The sequence below is a fragment of the Pseudophryne corroboree genome, chromosome 9 (genome assembly GCF_028390025.1).
Source record: "Pseudophryne corroboree isolate aPseCor3 chromosome 9, aPseCor3.hap2, whole genome shotgun sequence".
In the NCBI taxonomy this organism is placed as follows: Eukaryota; Metazoa; Chordata; class Amphibia; order Anura; family Myobatrachidae; genus Pseudophryne; species Pseudophryne corroboree.
Window position 1 is genome coordinate 238,837,197 of NC_086452.1, and position 14,155 is coordinate 238,851,351.

General features: G+C 44.3%; 1 pseudogene; it reads right to left on the reverse strand.

The window, feature by feature from the left end:
• Positions 1 to 1,534: 1,534 nt before the first annotated feature.
• LOC134958794 (beta-1,3-galactosyltransferase 2-like) lies at positions 1,535 to 13,732 on the reverse strand (annotated as a pseudogene).
• Positions 13,733 to 14,155: the final 423 nt, after the last annotated feature.

Consider the following 14,155-nt stretch of genomic DNA (forward strand, 5'->3'; position numbering starts at 1 on the left):
CAGAAATTATTCAGATATAACTAAAAAATGCTACTGTAAGTGCACTTTTGTAGCTAATCAGTTTCCCATATAGTAGCAGGCTTACCTTCTGGTATGTGCCTGTCTGCACAGAGGATCTGATGGTATTTGTGAGACAAGACTTAGCCCATCAGCACTAGGCTGATGCACTGTGAGACTTGTAGGTGTCACCAGACGAAGGAGTTTTCTCTCCTTCACTTCGGCAGTCAATATGTTAATACATGTCAGTGTTATTGCTTCACGCTTTGCTTTGATAAGAGGGTAAGCACAATGAGCAATAGTGATAAGTGCAGCTATAATATATATCTGCATATATTTCCTATTCATTTACCCCATCTTTCTATCAAGACTTGTCTAAAATACCTACGTCTGTCCACAGGAAAAAAAACTGAAAAAAATGTCTATGGGGCGAATTCAATTAGCTGCAGAACTTATAGCATGGAGCTATTCAATTAATGCCAATACCCTGCGCAGTAACCCCAGAGGGTGCATTTAATGCAGATGTTACCTCACAGTCTAAAGTGCTGCAGAGAAATAAAATCTTCATTAAGTGCACCTTCTGGGGCTTATCGCGTGTGGTAACCAATAGATTTTAGGCACTTAACCTGGAATCTATTTGTTAACGTATGTTAGCTGCTTGCTTACTATGCGGTGACATTTTCTAATAATTGAATAGCTCCAGGCATTAAAGCCGTAGCTTTAGTCTCACGGTAAGCCATGTGACTTATTAAATCTGCCCCTACATTTATAAAGGTCAGTGTAGAAAAAAGAAAAATGGAAAAAGACACATACGGATGCATGAGCTGCATACAGAAAAAAAGCATACAGTATCTGTAGAGGAGAAAGGGTGAGAGAGAGGAAGGTGTGATGGGAGCTGTGAAGAGTGTGTGTGTGTGTGTGTGTGTGTGTGTGTGTGTGTGTGTGTGTGTGTTTGAGAGAGAGAGAGAGAGAGAGACACACACACACACACACACACACACACAGAGACAGCGAGACAAGATGAAACAGAAGAAAAAACAGGCAGATTCGGGGACAACTTCTGGTATTAAATAAATGTACCCTTAAAAAAATGCACAGAAAGATTTTGATGTTATTTATATACTAGGAACAATTGTTTTCTCTTTTAAGCATATGATATTAATTAGCAATTTCCTGTTATAGTACTTTAACTACAGATTCATATACTACACTTGCAAACAAAATAGATGTAAAATATTTGTTTTGCTTCACAACAAAAAATAATAGTTATTGCATTATCTAACAGTTATAAAATATACAAAAAGTATTAATTTTAGATTCATAATTTAATGTTGTTTAATTAGAAAAACTCTGGTAGTTTTGTAACCACTTTTTTAATTGTTATGAAGTGCAGTGTACTAAAATGTCTTGAACAAAGCAGTATTTATTGATTTGTATTAATAATGTTTAATATATTAATATAATAAAATAACACAGTAAATTTGTTATGAGGAAAATGGTTCCACCTCACTTTGTAATATATATTTTCTCTAACCTATCACTCCATCCATCCATCCCATCTGCTATCAGTTTTTAAACAGTTATCTTTGTGTTCTTGGACAATTTTCCAATAGGTAATAAGTTCACTTGGACTTACATCATGGGAGGTAATAAGGTTATTATAGACACATGGGTCAAATGGAATATGATAATTATTAAACAAAAAGTCTTGGGGAGGTGGCATTATCTGAATCTTTTCTCTGTCAAGGCAGATTCCTACAAACACATCTTCCAGGTAACATACTTTACTTTAAAAGATGCCCGAAGAATCTTTGGTGCAACATCCCCTGAAAACACATAACCGGTTCCTGAGCAAAAGCTGGGATAAAAGTAATTTGGGTACATGGAATCTGGCATATGTTCTTTACTATCCACATTTCTGTGTGGCCTGTAATTTAATAGTTGATAACCTGTAAAATAGTTTTGTTTTGGAGTCTTGTCTAGATTTAATCTCAGTAGACATTCACTGTTGACAAACATATCACTATCTGTCTTTATGACATAGTTTGCTTTAGGACAGTAGGTAGACACCCATTCTATACCCATGATAGTTTTAATAGTCAAGTTTTTGTATATAACCTTAAAGTCCTTTTGGATTATATCATGGTACTTTTCACTTTCTTCAGAAATTATTTTGGGATCCACAATGCTGTCAGCACCCAGCATAAATAAACAGATGATGGATATTCCAGTTCTCAAGGCCTCCTTTCCAAATGTACTCCTAATAGCTTCACGGTTATCAAATTCTCTTGCAACCGTTGCAATTAATAATATTAAGGTGGGGTTTTGGTCCTTGCATTTATTTGTCTCATTAATTATCTATGGATAGACATTTATATTCATGTATTCCAAAGACGACATGGATGAAGCTGCTGGAGAATTTAAAAGGCCATTTTTAATCCACTCAAATGCATTTTGATTTATTTAATCAATTTTCCAATTGTTTGAAGAATTGTCCAGTGGTGACTTAGTGTTTTTTGTTGGAGAATTTAAATATACTTGCTGGTAAACTAAATACAGTATATATGTAAATAAAAGACTGCAAAAGGCAAGTACACAAAGCAGGTATAAGATGAAGTTCTGCATGAAGAATTGTTTTTTCTTTGTTAACAGCATATTGAATTTGGTGAATTTTCAGCATGAAGAAACTGAAGGCATGTAGATATTATTCCATATAATTATATATATATATTTTTTTTTAACATTGTTTTTATTTCCTTTTCACCTATAGAAAAAGTATAACAGAAAACATGTTAGAACAGATACTAATTTGAAACCTCTTATTTCTCTTTGAGACAGATGGATCAAGGGTGAATCAGCTATTATTTCCTATTCTCATATGAAAAAAGATAAAACAGAAAAAAAATTACTTTTCAGATTGCAAGCACTGAGCAGAGTTGACAAATAAATAATAGTTTAAATAAAGAGTAGCATGCATCTAAAAAATCACAAATAAAATCGCACTCTTTTGGGTGACCCCAATTAACTTCGCGGTTAGCCACAGACCGCAAAGTTCCCATCATAGGCTAGAATGGAGGATTGCTATCCTCCATTCTAGCCGCAGCGCTACCCCTGATAGACAGGCTAGTAGCGCACAGCCAAGCAGGAGAGCGCCATGACATGCGCTTCCTGATTGGCTACTGGGATCTCCTGTGACAGGAGTCACGGGGGGTACCGGTATTCGAGAAAAGGGGTTTCATGTGTACACATGGAAACCCTTTAGTTGCATGGAGTGGGATTTCGCTTTTTTTTTTCATCTCCCTTTTGGATTACTACAGGACCGAAGAGGACTGAGCTTCACCGGATGGTCCGTAAGTATAATTTTATTCCTTACAGGTACCCCATGGATTCTATTGGACAAGTGGATGTGATTCTCGGCGTGGGATGTAGGTAAGTATGTATGAGTGTGTAAGTGTGTTTGAATAAAATTATACTTTCAAGGTGTGTTTTGTTTTTATTTGGGTATTTTTTTGTGGTAGAACTACAGGTACCAGCATGCCCATTATTTCCCCGCATGCTGGTACTTGTGGTTCTCCAAGTACCAGCTTGTGGGGGAGGCTTGCTGGAACTTGTAGTTCTATGACAAAAACAATATTCTTTATTTAACACAAACAAAGGCTATCAGCCACCCATCCACTGCCCAGGGATGGGGGGGGACAGCCTCGGGCTTCACCACTGGTCCTTGGGTGCCAGGAGGGGGGACCCCTTGATTTAAGAGGTCCCCACTCCCCCAGGATACCCCAGGCAGGGGTGACTAGTTGGGGGGGTAATGCCATGGCCGCGGGGACCAATATAAAACTGTCCCCCAGCTGTGGCATTATCTCTCTGGCTAGTGGAGCCCGGTGCTGGTTTTAAAAATATGGGGGACTCCTACATCTTTTGTCCCCCATATTTATGGAACCAGGACCGGATGCAGAGCCCAGTGCTGGTTGGCTAAATACAGGGATGGGGGTAGGAGGAGGATGTGGAAAATAATATTTTGTGCAATATGAGCATCTGAGTGTCCTAACAGCATAAAGGGGAGAGGGAAGGTTGAGGGGGGAGGTGGGGATTAACCAGCAGAGGTCAGAGACGCTGACAAAAATATTAATTGTCTGTTGGGACCCAAAAAAAGAAACCAATAAATCAATAAATAAAAGTAGTGTGGACAGACACAAATGAACGTGTTAAAGCAATGGTCCATTGATGTTCGGTTTATGTGAGCTATTAAATTCAATTAAAATAGGTTTAAAGCTTAATATCTCCGGTACTGAGGGTCCAATCGGCTCAGAATCAGGTTGGTATGGAAGGGGAGACAATTAGCTAATGAAATAAATCAACCCCAAGCTTCTGTGACCCCCACAAGGCTCATGGAAGGCATTGGAACCCATAGAGGGTCTGAATTAACAAGCCCATTTTAGTCTATGGGAAAATAGGTCAATTTTGCGCACTGATATCTCTGGTTCTGGGTGTCCAAAAGACCATAACCAGAGGAGACTCTTGGCTTTCGGGGCAGACCTACCACTAGATTATGTGACACTGCAAAGCGAAACGGCAAGCAACTGTGTGTCGGGTCCCCTCCAGTTGTCCGCCCAGCTTGCACGGGATGCAGGGTTTCTGGCTAGATAGAAAATACTGTACAGAGATACTAAGGATGGTGATTTGGCACACAGGAACTTAGGGAGGAGCTTTTATCTCTCTCCATTATACTTAGAAAGATTACACTTGCCGCTGTACATTACAAGCTGTTCGTGCTATTTAGAACTCAAATAGAACATACTGTACAGAGATACAAAGGATGGTGATTTGGCATCAAGGAACATAGGGAGGAGCTTTTATCTCTCTCCATTGTAATCTTTCTAAGTATAAAGGAGAGAGATAAAAGCTCATCCCAAAGTTCCTGGATGCCAAATCACCGTCCTTTGAATCTATGTACAGTATGTTCTATTAGAGAACTAATTAACACGAACAGCTTGTAACATACAGCGGCAAGTGTAATCTTTCTAAGTATAATGGAGAGAGATAAAAGCTCCTCCCTAAGTTCCTGGATGCCAAATTGCTGTGCTTAGCATTTCTGTAGTATTTTCTATCTAGCCAGAAACCCTGCATCTCGTGCAAGCTGGGCGGGCAACTGGAGGGGACCCGACACACGGTTGCTTGCCATTTCCCTTTGCAGTGTCACATAAACTAGAGGTTGGTCTGCCTCAAAAGCCAAGAGTCTCCTCTTTTGTATGGTACCAATCCTGAGTCTTTGGGGCACCCAGAACCAGAGATATCAGTATGCATTTTAGACCCATTTTCCCATAGACTATAAAAGGCCCATTAATTCAGACCCACCATGAGTTCCGACGCTTGCCATGAGCCTTTTGGGGGTCTCAGAAACTTAGGGTTGGTATCATTCGGACCCTCAGAACCTGAGATATTAGGCTTAAAGCCCATTTTAATTGAGTTTAATTTAATAGCTCACATAAACCGAATGTCAGTGGAACATTGCTTTAACACGTTTGTTTGTGTCTGTCCACACTACTTTTATTTATTGATTTATTGGTTTCTTTTTTTGGGATCCTGACAGACAATATTTGCAACAGTGTCCCTGACCTCTGCTGGTCAATCCCACCTCCCCCCCCCTCACCCTTCTCCCTCCCCTTTAAGCTGTTAGGGAACTCGGACGCTTATAATCAATACACATTATTTTCCACAGCCTCCCCCTACCCCATCCCCCTTCCCACTGCCTCCCCCTACCCCCATCCCCCTTCCCACTGCCTCCCCCTTCCCACTGCCTCCCCCTACCCCCATCCCCCTTCTCCCCTGAAAGCCTACACAGTTCATACAATAGATACGGAGGGAGGTCAGGTTACAGTAAATGTGCAACACAATACTACAGTACAGTGTATATGAAAATCATATAGAAAACTGCAGTCGCGTTGATAGGTGTGTAAATTGTACAGTAGCAGTGATCCCTTCTCATAAAGTACAACACAGATTCTCTAACGCTGATGATCTACAGTACTGTGTTGCTTGAACAGTTAATTGCATCAGAATACACTAATTTATATTTACTACTAGTATGTCTACGGGTGCTCATTACCGCTGTGTATTTTATATGGCGGAATGAGTCGCTTCTGCAGATTTACCCTGATTTATGTGAAACCTTTGTGCACCCTTCCATTGAATGTATTATAATGGATTACAAAGAAAAAAAATAATAAAGTGAATATCAGGAAAAAAAAAAAAGATTGGCACTTTTGGAATCAAACCCGGGACTCTCAGTGTGGGAGGCGGGAGCATTCACCGCTTGCCCACCCACTTTGCTGCATAAAAGATGCACAAGTTCATGTGTAAAATTAAGGCAAGCAGCGGTTCCTTCCCATTGGTGTTTGTTTATGCTGTTAGGCAGGGCCGTAACTAGGTGTGTGCCGATGGTGCCTTGCCCACAGCGCATATGCACTGTAGGCGCACCATCCGGCATCACCACCCGCACGGCCGCTCAATAAGAATTAATCTACCAGGACCCAGGAGGCGCCCACCGCACCACAGCTCCGCATGAGTGAAGAAACAGGAAATAAACTACAGCTCCCAGCAGCCCTTGCTGCAGGAAGCTGTAGTTTATTTCCTGTTTCATCACTCAGTCAGCGTGGGTTCGGCATGTGATGCTGCCCCCCTCGCTCTTACTGTTGCCGGCCCCACAGTGCAGCACTGCAGGAGAGGAGACAGAGAGACAGCCCTCACTGCTGGGAGCTGAGCTCTCCGACTGTCAGGGGGCGGAGCCAAGCTCAGGCAGACGTTACAGACAGAAGGCCCACACTCCGGAGGAGCAGAGGTGACAGGAAGTGTGTAAGTCTGTCTCTCTCTTCCAGCTTTCTCATTCATCTCTACCTCTGATTAACACTCTCCCCTCTCTCTAATCTTTATTATCTCTCCCCCTGTGTAACACTCTCCCCTCTACCTTATCTCTCCCCCTGTGTAACTCTCCCCCCTACCTTCTCTCTCCCCCTGTGTAACTCCCCCCTACCTTATCTCTCCCCCTGTGTAACTCTCCCCCCTACCTTATCTCTCCCCCTGTGTAACTCTCCCCCCTACCTTATCTCTCCCCCTGTGTAACTCTCCCCCTACCTTATCTCTCCCCCTGTGTAACTCTCCCCCTACCTTATCTCTATCCCTGTGTAACTCTCCCCCTGTGTAATTCTCCCCCTACCTTATCTCTCCCCATGTGTAACCCGTCCCCTACCTTATCTCTCCCCATGTGTAACCCTCTCCCCCTGTGTAACTCTCCCCCTACCTTATATCTCCCCCTGTGTAACTCTCCCCCTACCTTATCTCTCCCCCTGTGTAACTCTCCCCCCTACCTTATCTCTCCCCCTGTGTAACTCTCCCCCCTACCTTATCTCTCCCCCTGTGTAACTCTCCCCCCTACCTTCTCTCTCCCCCTGTGTAACTCTCCCCCCTACCTTATCTCTCCCCCTGTGTAACTCTCCCCCCTACCTTATCTCTCCCCCTGTGTAACTCTCCCCCCTACCTTATCTCTCCCCCTGTGTAACTCTCCCCCCTACCTTATATCTCTCCCTGTGTAACTCTCCCCCTGTGTAACTCTCCCCCTACCTTATCTCTCCCCATGTGTAACCCGTCCCCTACCTTATCTCTCCCCATGTGTAACCCTCTCCCCCTGTGTAACTCTCCCACTACCCTTTTCTCTCCCCCTGTGTAACTCTCCCCCTACCTTATCTCTCCCCCTGTGTAACTCTCCCCCCTACCTTCTCTCTCCCCCTGTGTAACTCTCCCCCCTACCTTATCTCTCCCCCTGTGTAACTCTCCCCCCTACATTATCTCTCCCCCTGTGTAACTCTCCCCCCTACCTTATCTCTCCCCCTGTGTAACTCTCCCCCTACCTTATCTCTCCCTGTGTAACTCTCCCCCTGTGTAACTCTCCCCCTACCTTATCTCTCCCCATGTGTAACCCTCTCCCCCTGTGTAACTCTCCCCCTACCTTATCTCTCCCCCTGTGTAACTCTCCCCCTACCTTATCTCTCCCCCTGTGTAACTCTCCCCCTACCTTATCTTTCCCCCTGTGTAACTCTCCCCCTACCTTATCTCTCCCCCGTGTAACTCTCCCCCTACCTTATCTCTCCCCCTGTGTAACTCTCCCCCCTACCTTATCGCTCCCCCTGTGTAACTCTCCCCCTACCTTATCTCTCTCCCTGTGTAACTCTCCCCCTACCTTATCTCTCCCCCTGTGTAACCCGTCCCCTACCTTATCTCTCCCCATGTGTAACCCTCTCCCCCTGTGTAACTCTCCCCCTACCTTGTCTCTCCCCCAGTGTAACTCTACCCCCTACCTTATCTCTCCCCCTGTGTAACTCTCCCCCCTACCTTATCTCTCTCCCTGTGTAACTCTCCCCCTGTGTAACTCTCCCCCTACCTTATCTCTCCCCATGTGTAACACTTCCCCTACCTTATCTCTCCCCCTGTGTAACTCCCTCCCTACCTTATCTCTCCCCCTACCTTATCTCTCCCCCTATATAACACTTCCCCTACCTTATCTCTCCCCCTACCTTATCTCTCCCCCTATATAACACTTCCCCTACCTTATCTCTCCCCCTGTGTAACTCTCCCCCTACCTTATCTCTCCCCCTGTGTAACTCTCCCCCTACCTTATCTCTCCCCCTACCTTATCTCTCCCCATGTGTAACTCTACCCCTACCTTATCTCTCCCCCTGTGTAATTCTCACCCCTACCTTATCACTCCACCTGTGTAACTCACCCCTACCTTCTTTCTCCCCTGTATAACACGCTCCCCTACCTTATCTCTCACCCTATATAACACTATCCCCTACCTTATCTCTCACCTTCTTGTATAACACGCTCCGCTATCTTATCTCCCCCCTGTATAATCTCCCCTATCGTATATCTCCGCCTGTATAACACTCACCCCATAAAATCTCTCCCGCCATATAACACTCTCCCCCACCTTATCTCTCCCCCTGTATAACTCTCCCCTACCTTATCTCTTACCCTGTATAACACTTCCCCTATCTTATCTCTCCCCCTGTATAACACCCTCTCCTTCCTCCTCGTTCCATCTGTATAACACCCTCTCCTTCCTTCTCTCTCCCTCTGTATAACACTCTCTCCTTCCTCTTCGCTCCCTCTGTATAACACCCTCTCCGTGCTCCCTCCGTATAACACTCGCTCCTTCCTCCGTGCTCCCTCCGTATAACACCCTCTTCCTCATCTCTCCCTCTGTATAATACTCTTTCTCCTTCATCTTCTCTCCCTCTTTATAACACCCTCTTCTTACTCTTCTCTCCCTCTGTATAACACTCTCTCCTTCCTCCGCGCTCCCTCCGTATAACACTCTTCCTCGTCTCTCCCTCTGTATAACACTCTCTCTCCTTCATCTTCTCTCCCTCTTTATAACACCCTCTTCTTCCTCTTCTCTCCCTCTGTATAACACTCTCTCTCCTTCATCTTCTCTCCCTCTTTATAACACCCTCTTCTTCCTCTTCTCTCCCTCTGTATAACTCTCTCTGTATAACACTCTCTCCTTCCTCCACGCTCCCTCCATATAACACTCTTTCCTTCCTCCATGCTCTCTTCGTATAACACTCTCTCCTTTCTCGTCTCCTTCTCTGTATACCACCTCTTCTTCCGCCTCTCTCCGTCTGTATAACACTCTCTCATTCATTCTTGCTCCCTCTGTATAACAGCGCCACCTTTCTCCTGGATCTGATGCTCCGCCCCCCTGCAGGGTCTCTAGGGAGAGACATGATGACATGGGGGCTGAGGAGGAGGCATTCCAGCTCACAGTGCAGCAGCCCAGTGAGTCCGGAGTCAGACCTCCGGTGACCTTTTCCCCACCTGCAGTCAGTCACAGAGCTTGGGGTGGTGAGTGATGTATAAAACAAGAATGTTATTTTATATTTCTCTACCTGGAGTAATGTGTAAAATGGGACTATATCTGGTGTAAAGCGTGTAAGTGGCGCTACTGTGCGGTGTAATTTGAGTACTGGAGACTACTGTGCAGCGTAATATGAATTGGTATTATTTTGTGGTCACACCTTTTTCCCTAGAAGCCATGCCCCTATAGTTTTGGTGCGTGCCTACGATGCGCACTGGCCCTGTTTTAAATATTGTGTGCGTGTGTGTGTGTGGAGGGGGATGCTATTTCTTGCACACAGCGCTAAAATGTGTAGTTACGGCACTGCTGTTAGGGGACTCGGAGGCTCATATCCCAAAACATGGGGGTATATTTACTAAGATTCATGTTTCAGCCGATGTGGTGGGAATTTGATCTCAAATTTTATATGACATTTTTTTGCAACTTTTTGTAATCATTAAATGTAATTTTCTAAGCTGCCGAGTTTTCATTTTTTCGTATGTTCTGATGTCGATGCTATTCATCTTGTCGGGCAGTGTTTTACGGGAGTGATGAGTAAAACACTGACGGACATAACACAATGAAGCCCGGACGGATCAGTGAGATCCATGCAGGGCTTCATTGTGTACAGTATAGAAAGTGTTAAAACAGTTAAAAGTGTGAAATAAAATTGTGTGGGGTCCCCCATCCTAAGCATAACCAGCCTCGGGCTCTTTGAGCTGGCCCTGGTTGTTTAAGTACCGTGGGGAAATTGGACAGGGGTTACCCATATTTAGCCAATCAGCACCGGGCTCTGCGTCCAGCCCTGGTTCCAAAAATATGGGGTAAAAAAGATGTAGGGGTCTCCCTTATTTTTAAAACTAGCACCGGGCTCCACTAGCCAGAGATATAATGCCACAGCCGAGGGACACTTTTACACTGGTCCCTGTGGCCGAGGCATTATTTCCCCCCAACTAGTCACCCCTGGCCGGGGTACCCTGGGGGAGTGCGGACCTCTTAAATCACGGGGCCTCCCCTTCCAGGCTGCCAAGGACCAGTGGTGAAGCCCGAGGCTGTCCCTCCCATCCCTGGGCAGTGGATGGGGGACTGATAGCCTTTGTTTGTGTTAAATAAAGAATATTGTTTTTGTCATAGAACTACAAGTTCCAGCAAGCCTCCCCCACAAGCTGGTACTTGGAGAATTACAAGTACCAGCATGCGGGGAAATAACGGGCATGCTGGTACCTGTAGTTCTACCACAAAAAAATACCCAAATAAAAACAAAACACACCTTGAAAGTATAATTTTATTCAAACACACTTACACACTCATACATACTTACCTACATCCAACGCCGAGAATCATGTCCACTTGTCCAGTAGAATCCATGGGGTACTGTACCTGTAAGGAATAAAATTATACTTATGGACCATCCGGTGAAGCTTGGTCCTCTTTGGTCCTGTAGTAATCCACACGGTTAGCCACGGACTGCAAAGTTTCCATCATAGGCTAGACTGGAGGACGTGCACTCCCTGATTGGCTGCTGGGATCTACTGTGACAGGAGTCATGGGGGGTCTCGGCATTCGGGGAAAGGGGTTCCATGTGTCCAAATGGATCCCCTTTAGTTGTGTGGTGCAGGATTTTTTTTAATTTAATCTACCCTTTGGATTACTACAGGACCGAAGAGGATCGAGCTTCACCGGATGGTCCATAAGTATAATTTTATTCCTTACAGGTACCCCGTGGATTCTACTGGACAAGTGGACGTGATTCTCTGCGTTGGATGTAGGTAAGTATGTATGAGTGTGTAAGTGTGTTTGAGTAAAATTATACTTTCAAGGTGTGTGTGTTTTGTTTTTATTTGGGTATTTTTTTGTGGTAGAACTACTGGTACCAGCGGGCCCGTTATTTCCCCACATGCTGGTACTTGTGGTTCCCCAAGTACCAGCTTGCAGGGGAGGCTTGCTGGAACTTGTAGTTATATGACAAAAAACAATATTCTTTATTTTACACAAACAAAGGCTATCAGCCCCCCATCCACCACCCTGGTCCTTGGGTGCCTGGAGAGGGGGACCCCTTGATTTAAGTGGTCCCCACTCCCCCAGGGTACCCCAGCCAGGGGTGACTAGTTGGGGGGGTAATGCCACAATCGCAGGGATCTATATAAAAGTGTCCTCCGGCTGTGGCATTATCTCTCTGGCTAGTGGAGCCCGGTGCTGGTTTTAAAAATACTGGGGACCCCTACGTCTTTTGTCCCCCATATTTTTGGAATCAGGGCCGGCCCAAGAGCCCGGTGCTGGTTGTCTAAATAAGGGGGGACCCCAGCCAATTTCCCCCCGGTATGTAAACTACAAGGATCGCCTCAAGGAGCCCGGGGCTGGTTATGCTTAGGAGGGGGGACCCCAGGCACATTTTTTAAACATTTTTAACTATCTCTGACCATTTTCCACAGGGAAGCATGCACGGATCTCACCGATCCGTGCATGACTATCTGAACACGCCAGCAAAAGGCAGGTCTTTTTAAAAGCTCCTTTGTTTTTACGAATTCTGTGCTTTATCGGTAGTGTTTGGCTATTGTCGGCAGTGATTGAGAATACAAATTACTATTTGGTACTCAAATACAAAATACTGTACAGAGATGCTAAGCACAGTGATTTGGCATCCAGGAACTATAGGAAGAGCTTATATCTCTCCCCATTATACTTAATACTACGGGATTTGGACGCTCACATATGCCTAACATCAATAGATCATACTGTACCTGTAACATGTTTGTTTGCATCTGTATATGCTGTACTATTTGTGTCTGTACTGTTTATACTGTTATATACTGTATGACATACTGTAGCATAATGTAGCGTAATGAGACGCACCAGTAAAGTAGTTCTTACACTGTAGTTCAGTATTGTATTTTAATGGAGACCACACGCATGCGCATTGGTGATTTTAAAAAGCGACATCAGGTGGATGATAGCAGGTATTACACTCAAAGGTAATGCGAAACGCTCTGTGCACCTCCCTATGACTAGGCACGCCTCCCTATGACTAGGTGCGCTGCGTATGCCCGATAGCGACTAACGCCTCAGCTAGCCAAGATAACGGATGACCCATATATATATATATATATATATATATATGTATACATAAGCAAAAAATGCCGGCACTCACTTGCTAACTCATTAACCTTGCCCTGGTGCCCTCCCAGGTCAAACAACCCCAATCCACACACTATACAAGGTGGCACTCACGGATCTTGATCAGTGAGAATAAAAGACTAATAGAGTCCATTCTGTACGTTCTGTGGTGTTGATAAAGGTGCAAACCGAAACGTTGAACTACAGAACGGACTCTGTTAGTCTATTATTCTCACTGATCAAGACCCATGAGTGCCACCTTGTATAGTGTATATATATGTATATATATATATATATATATATATATATAAAAAAAAAATATATATATATATATATATATATATATATATATATCCAACGGTTCCTAGCATGCAGCGGCACTCAGGGACTGACTCAAGAGTGGTTTAAAGTGAACAGTGTTTAATCCATATTACAAGAAAAACAATTCCATCCAACGTTTCGGGGCGCAAGCACCCCTTTTTCAAGGAGAACAAGTGAGAAGTGAAAGTGTAAAAGAAATGATTACCTTTATATGTGATGAAGTCCCGCCTGCGGGAGGTGCGGCAATCAATCAGGGGAAGACACTACCTTGCTTCCCTGTGTGCGCTTAAGTGACGTCATTAGCCTGTGCCGATCACGTGGTCCGACGTCGCGGCGTGGAACGTCCGTGTTCCCCTGGCAACCACTTACGCCAACGCTGACCTCTCGGGCAGCTGTTCTTGTAGCCATGGCAACCCAGAGTGTTACGGGTAATCCAGTCGCGGCGGCACCAGGGTCGGCACTGTGAAAATGTGAAAATAGTGTAATGACATTATGGTTTAAAATCAATGTGCAGTGCAACATGAGTCAATAAAATAATTATGTCATCAAACAGTTATAGTGTTCTGGTATATGTTATAATCACAATACATACAGGCCTGGAGACATAGCTGCTCTATAAGCAAACACTGTGCATATATTTGCATATAATGCAGCAACCAGGGTACACGTAGATGGTGTCTGTGAATAACAGACTACCCCTCTATGGTGTCAACTGGCTCTGCAAGTCTATGTATGAAAAACCATGATATTTGATAATAATAATAATGTGAATAATAATATATATTACTGTATGTAGCACCATAAAACAACTTCTCAAAACACACTCCATTG